Source organism: Phacochoerus africanus, chromosome 4, assembly GCF_016906955.1.
Source record: "Phacochoerus africanus isolate WHEZ1 chromosome 4, ROS_Pafr_v1, whole genome shotgun sequence".
Taxonomy (NCBI): Eukaryota; Metazoa; Chordata; class Mammalia; order Artiodactyla; family Suidae; genus Phacochoerus; species Phacochoerus africanus.
In genome coordinates this window covers 103,304,496-103,312,252 of record NC_062547.1, presented here as the reverse complement: position 1 = coordinate 103,312,252, position 7,757 = coordinate 103,304,496, and positions in this window count along the sequence as shown.

Sequence of the window (7,757 nt, the reverse complement as noted above, 5' to 3'; positions counted from 1 at the left end):
TTTCTAACTAAAGTATAGTTGGTTTACAATGTTTTGGGCCAATTTCTACTCTACAGCAAAGTGACACCTTTTTATTATGTGTACACACACATGCATTCCTTTTCTTAGATTATCTTCCATAATGATCTATCCCAAGAGTTTGAATATCTTCCCTGTGCTATACAGTAGGACCTTATTGATTATTCATTCTAAATGCAATAGTTTGCATCCATAAACCCCAGACCCTGCCCCGTTCATCCCTACCCCTTGGCAACCACAAGTATGTTTTCTATGTCTGTGAGTCTTTCATTGTTTCATAGATGGGTTCATTTGTGTCATATCTTAGATTACACATGTAAATGATATTACATGACATTTATCTTTCTCTTTCTGACTTACTTCACTTAGTATGAGAATCTCTAGTTGCATCCGTGTTGCTGCAAATGGCATTATTTCATTCTTTTTATGGCTGAATATTATTCCATTGTATACATGTATCACATCTTCTTAATCTATTCGTTGATGGACATTTAGGTCGTTTCCATGTCTTGGCTATTGTGAATAGTGTTGCACTGACAGCTGCATGTAAATCAATGGAACTAGAACACACTCTCACACTATGCACAAAAATAAACTCAAAATGGCTTAAAAACTTAAACATAAGACATGACACCATAAAACTGCTAGAAGAGAAAATATGCAAAAAATTCTCTGACATAAACCATACAGATATTTTCTTAGGCCAGTCTCTTGGCAATAGAAATAAAACCAAAAATAAACAAATGGGTCCTAATCAAACTTACAACATTTTGTATAGCAAAGGGAACCATTAAAAAAACCAAAAAGGCAACCTATGACATGGGGGAAAATAGTTGCATATGAAGCAACAGACAAGGGCTTAATCTCCAAAATATAAAAACAACTCATACAACTTAACATCGAAGACATAAACAATCCAATTAAAAAAAAAATGGGTGGAAGATGTAAATGGACATTTCTACAAAGAAGACATACAAATGGCCAGTAGGCACACAAAAAAATGTTCAACATCACTAATCATTAGAAAAATGCAAATCAAAACTGCAATGAGGTATCACCTCACACCAGTCAGAATGGCCATCATTACGTCTACAAAGAACAAATGCTGGAGAGGATGTGGAGAAAAGGGAACCCTCCTACACTGCTGGTGGGAATGTAAACTGGTACAACCACTATAGAAAACAGTATGGAAGTACCTCAGAAAACTAAATATAGAGCTACCATATAATCCAGAAATCCCACCCCTGGGCGTATATCCAGAAAAAAATTTAATTCCAAAAGATGGATGCACCCCTCTATTCACTGCAGACTTTCATCTCAATACGACCTTGAGACTGCTTTCCTGTTCTGGAAAATGGGGACAAATACTCCCTTAGACATTGCTGAGAAAATTAAATGAGATTATGAATGTAAATCTATTTGTAGAGAGGGTCATCCACTTAGCTGCTATTATTTTTATTACTGACTTTTGAAAATATTAGCTCAAGGGCTCCATGCTCAACCACATGTATTATACTATGAATTTAGCAGTGTCAGTTAGCTTTAATGTTCCCTTTACTGGTTGTTTTGGAACTGATGAAAGCAAATGCTATTACTGTGTTTCAGGTTCTGTGACCTGTCACCTAGATGCAAGTACAGAAGAGGATAGTTAAGAGTATCAGGTTATAAAAATTATTGAGGTACCTTGGAGATGATGCAATTTATGAAACGCCAGAGATACAATCTATTTGTGAAGGAAAAACAATTTATATGCCTCATGTAATGAGGCATTTCACTAAGAGACACAATTGGACATGACTGCTTTGAATTCAGAAAACAGCACTAAGTGCTCTTTCTCCATCAGGGCTAATGTGCTATAGCTGCTACTGTTGCTGCTGCCTGTGGATGGTCGCCTTTGAGAGGGTTCCACAAAGGATGAGTCAGCAAATGGCAACTGCTTAAACATTTCAAATCTTGCTTTTCTCCCTTGAGAAAAAGGCCTGTCCATTCTTGTTTTTCAGTTTACAGTGAAGATACCCTCTGGTTTACTTTGTTTTCAATGTTTTCCCTAAATAGGGAATTCAACGATTCTCTTTTGGGTCAATCAGACTCACATATCTAGTGATGCTTCCATCATGGGTCATAGCTGATGTATTTGTGCAGCCAAGTCTAGCACTTACTTCTCAGGACTATTTTTAGCTAAAAGGTTGATTTAGTTCATTGCCTGTGCTTCTGATATTAAACCTGAATGTTAGAGAGAATCATGTGTCCATAAGAAAAGAATCAGAAGAATATCTTAGCAACAAGCTCAGTACTCTGTGCATTGCACCCAGCCGATGTCTTGAGTAATGTAAGCTCCCAGCTCTGGTGTGCACGTAGCAACTAAGCTGAAATGATTTACTCTTTGGACAGGCTAGAAATTGTCTCATAAGATTTATTTTTCATCAGCAGTCAGGCACCACTATATTACCAGTTCTAAGACATGAGCTGAAAGTTCATTGGTCATTTTATATTTCCTCTGTGAATCACAATCAAGAAATGTTAGAAAATAGCCTCCGTTCTTAAGAGCTCCTGGCTGCTATCAGAAGTTAATTTCATTACACAGATGAGGCACAATCAGGAAGCTATATATAGAACCTAGGAGAACACAACAATCCTTAAACTCCCAGATAAATGAAAATCCTGAGGCCAAACATCCTTTGAAATCTGGCCCGGTGATTAGCAATTAAGGCAAACCCCTCCAATACTGGTATAATTTATTTTGTTCATTACTGAGGGTTGACTAAATTTGGGCTGGTCAGAAGAAATGAAGGACAGAGAGACCTATGGCTACAGTGATTCTGATCAACAAGCCACCAGGAAAAATGACAAAAGCTTTCACTGGCTGTGGGCTGTCCATTTGGTGCATTTTCTAGGGGCGTTCTCCCCTTTCTTCCTTAGTATCTGAACCCTGATTTCCTGTAAGTCTGAATTCTATCCAGAAAACATACATGTCCCATTATCTTTTGTAACTGGTGGTGACCATGTATTTAAACTCCAGCCAATGAGACATCAACATAAGTATTGCCAGGACTTGAGGGGGCTGCTCACCTAGGACTGACCCCCAAGATGTCCTCAGTGCCCTTTCACCTTTCGTCTTTCTTATGCCTTAAATGGTCTGTGATGACTGGAGCTCTACCAGCATTCTGGGATGAAGAAGTGACTTCTAGGATGGAAACCAGCTCTAAGAAGGAGGGAGAGAAAGACCGAAGATGCCTAGGTCTAGGAGGGCTGTAAAACTGCCAGACCAGAACTTTTACGAGGAAGTAAATTCAACCTCCATCTGACTTAACTACGATGATAATCGTGTTTTCTCCTATGGGTAGCTGATCCTCACAGAACAGATGTAGCCATCAAAGCCTCAGACTCTCTGGTGTGGGAGACAAAGCCTTTTATTTCACAAGACAGATTTAAAATGCCAACACTTTCGGAGTTTCTTTTAAATCACTTAAAGTACAGATGACTGCTGGCAACTCTTTTCCTGAGGGCAGATTCTAAGGGAGAAGGCAGGCGTTTGAGGTGCCTGTTGGAGGGTCTGAAGAGGAAGAAGTAGCAGGTGGGGGAGGGGGGAGGAAGAGAAAAGAGAGAGTTAAAGGTTGGCTTTGTCACTAATCACATTTTAATCTTGGGCTTGTCCTCCTGACTCCCACTGGAATGGGAGCTTGATAATCTGTCCTAGAGGCCTTAGGGGACTTGGAGGAGGGAACTGCAGGTGTTTTAGTAGCCCTGAGGCATTCCTGAAAGCCTGGCAACAACAACAACATCAATGACTGCCCTTCTGCTTAGTGATGCCTGCCAAACCCTGGATGTATGACACACACTGTCCCTGACTTAAAATGGATTGACATAATTTTTTGGCTTTCTAATGGTGAGAAAGCAATGCACATTCAGTAGAAACCATTCTTTGAATTTTGATCACTTTCCAGGGTAGCAACAGGCTCTCTGGTGACTCTGGGCAGTGGCCACAGCTGTAGCTCCCAGTCAGCCATGTGGCCATGAGGTAAATAACTGATACACTCACTGCCATTCCCTTGTTCACCTTCAGTACAGTAGTCAATGAATGGCATGAGATATTTAACACTTCATTTATAAAACAGGCTTTGTGTTAGATGATTTTGCCCAGGTATAGGCTAATGTAAGTGTTCTGAGCATGTTTAAGGTAGGCTAGGCTCAGCTATGATGTTCAGTAAGATAGGTGTATTAAATGCATTTTCAGAGTTCCCATCGTGGCTCAGCTGAAAGGACTCTGACTGGCATCCATGAGAACGCAGGTTCAATCATGGGCCTCGCTGCGTGGGTTAAGAATCCAGCATTGCCGTGAGCTGTGGTGTAGGGTGAAGATGCAGCTTGGATCCCACATTGCTGGGCTGTGGTTTTAGGCTAGCAGCCACAGCTCTGATTCAGCCCCTAGCCTGGGAACCTCCATATGCCGTGGGTGTGGCCCTAAAAAGACAGAAGACAAAAAAGATGCATTTTCTACTTAATGACATTTTTTCAGTTTACAACGGATTTATTGGTATATAACCCGAGTGTAAGTTGAGGGAGATCTGTACATGCATTATCACCAACCTCATCTTCATAACCCTCCACACGGGGTTTTTAGTCTTATTTTGCAGATGTGCAAACTGAGCTCAGAAAGATTAAACATCTTGCCCCAAGATCACTATCCAGAATTCAAGTTGGTTGACCAAACTTGGGTTTGTCCAAGACGGAGAGGCTTCTGAGATGCAGAACTTTCAGGAGAGTACCAGGCAAACCAAGATGGCACTTTAGCCATCTGATCACAAAGCTCTGTTACAGTAGCTTTAGTCTCCAAGAAGCACAGACCCCAGACAGAGTTCCTTAAGAGATGCTCTAGCATCCTAAAGATGTTCAACGTTCACCTTCAGCCTGGGAATCTGCTCCCTTCTCTAGAGGTAGCAGGTCTGTGAGATGGTACTAAAATCTTCTATGGTCTGTCTTCCTGGTCCAAACTAGGATTCTGGCCCCCACTCCATGTTGACGCCCCCAGCAACTAACACCCAATGAGAGAGCCCCATACTATGTGGGGAGCAGAGCCTTCCCTTTCAGGGGTCAGAGCCTAGGTCCTTTTCTACAGTGAAACATCATTTACATCCTTCTCCCTCATTTTTTACCAGATGAAACCACTTAAAACTATTATAATACCTTAAAATTTTTCCTATTAAAATGCTTCTTTTTCCCAAACTCATTCTATGAGGCCACCATCATCCTGGTACCAAAACCAGACAAAGATTCCACAAAAAAAGAAAACTACAGGCCAATTTCACTGATGAACATCGATGCAAAAATCCTCAACAAAATACTAGCAAACCGCATCCAACAATACATTAAAAGGATTGTACATCATGATCAAGTGGGATTTATTCCAGGGATGCAAGGGTTCTTCAATATCTGCAAATCCATCAGTGTGATACACCACATTAGCAAACTGAAGAATAAAAACCATATGATCCTCTCAATAGACGCAGAAAAAGCCTTTGACAAAATCCAACACCCATTTCTGATAAAAACCCTTCGGAAAGTGGGCATAACGGGAACCTACCTCAACATGATAAAGGCCATATATGACAAACCCACAGCCAACATCATTCTCAATGGTGAAAAGCTGAAAGAATTCCCGCTGAGATCAGGAACAAGACAAGGATGTCTGCTCTCACCACTACTCTTCAACATAATTCTGGAAATCCTAGCCACTGCAATCAGAGAAGTAAAAGAAATAAAAGGAATCCAAATTGGAAAGGAAAAAGTAAAACTATCACTATTTACAGATGACATGATACTATACCTAGAGAATCCTAAAGACTCTACCAGAAAACTGTTAGAGCTCCCCCGCGAATTTGACAAAGTTGCAGGATACAAAATCAATACACAGAAATTGATGGCATTTCTATACACCAACAATGAAAGAGCAGAGAAAGAAATTAAGGAAGCAATCCCGTTTACCATCGCATCCAAAAGAATAAAATACCTAGGAGTAAACCTACCTAAAGAGACAAAAGACCTGTACTCTGAAAACTATAAGATGCTGATGAAAGAAATCAAAGATGACACAAAAAGATGGAAAGATATACCATGCTCGTGGATTGGAAGAGTTAATATTATCAAAATGACTATACTACCTAAGGCAATCTACAGATTCAATGCAATCCCTATCAAATTACCAAGGACATTTTTCACAGAACTTGAACAAAATATTTTAAAATTTGTTTGGAAGCACAAAAGACCCAGAATAGCCAATGACATCCTGAAAAAGAAAAATGGAGCTGGAGGAATCAGGCTCCCGAACTTCAGACTATACTACAAAGCAACAATCATCAAAACTGCATGGTACTGGCACAAAGATAGAAATATAGATCAGTGGAACAGGATAGAAAGCCCAGAATTAAACCCACACACCTACAGCCAACTCATCTATGACAAAGGAGGCAAGAATTACAATGGAGAAAGGACAGCTTGTTCAGTAAGTGGTGTTGGGAAAACTGGATAGCCACATAGAAAAGAATGAAATTAGAACACTCCCTAACACCATACACAAAAACAAACTCCAAATGGATTAAAGACCTAGATATAAGACCAGACACTATCAAACTCCTAGAGGAAAACATAGGCCAAACACTCTCTGACATAAACGACAGCAATATCTTCTCAGACCCACCTATCAGAGTATTGACAACAAAAACAAAAATAAACAAATGGGACCTACTCAAACTTCAAAGTTTCTGCACAGCAAAGGAAACCCTAAACAACACAAAAAGACAACCCACAGAATGGGAGAAAATCTTTGCAAGTGAATTGACTGACAAGGGATTAATCTCCAAAATTTATAAACACCTTCTGCAGCTCCACACCAAAAAAACAAACAAGCCTATCAGAAAATGGGCAGAAGATCTAAACAGACAATTCTCCAAAGAAGACATACAGATGGCCGAGAATCACATGAAAGGATTTTCTTTCTTTTTTTTTTGCAATTTTTTTTGTTTGTTTGGTTTTGTCTTTTTGCTATTTCTTTGGGCCGCTCCCGCGGCATATGGAGGTTCCCAGGCTAGGGGTTGAATCGGAGCTGTAGTCTCCGGCCTACGCCAGAGCCACAGCAACTCGAGATCCAAGCCGCGTCTGCAACCTACACCACAGCTCACGGCAACGCCGGATCGTTAACCCACCGAGCAAGGGCAGGGACCGAACCCGCAACCTCATGGTTCCTAGTTGGATTCGTTAACCACTGCGCCACGACGAGAACTCCACATGAAAGGATTTTCAACATCACTCATTATTAGAGAGATGCAAATCAAAACCACTCTGAGGTACCACCTTACACCAGCCAGAATGGCCATCATCCAAAAGGCTACGAACAATAAGTGCTGGAGAGGGTGTAGAGAAAAAGGAACACTAGTACACTGTTGGTGGGATTGTAAATTGGTGCACTGGGATGGTGGGATTGTAAATTGGTGCAACCACTGTGGAAAGCAGTATGGAGATTCCTCAGAAAACTAAAAATAGTACTACCATTTGATTCAGCAATCCCACTCCTGGGCATCTACCCAGAGAAAACCATGACTCGCGAAGACACATGTACTCCGATGTTCATTGCAGCACTATTTACAATAGCCAGAATATGGGAACAACCTAAATGTCCATCGAAAGAGGAGCGGATCAAGAAGATGTGGTACATATACACAATGGAATATTACTCATCCATTAAA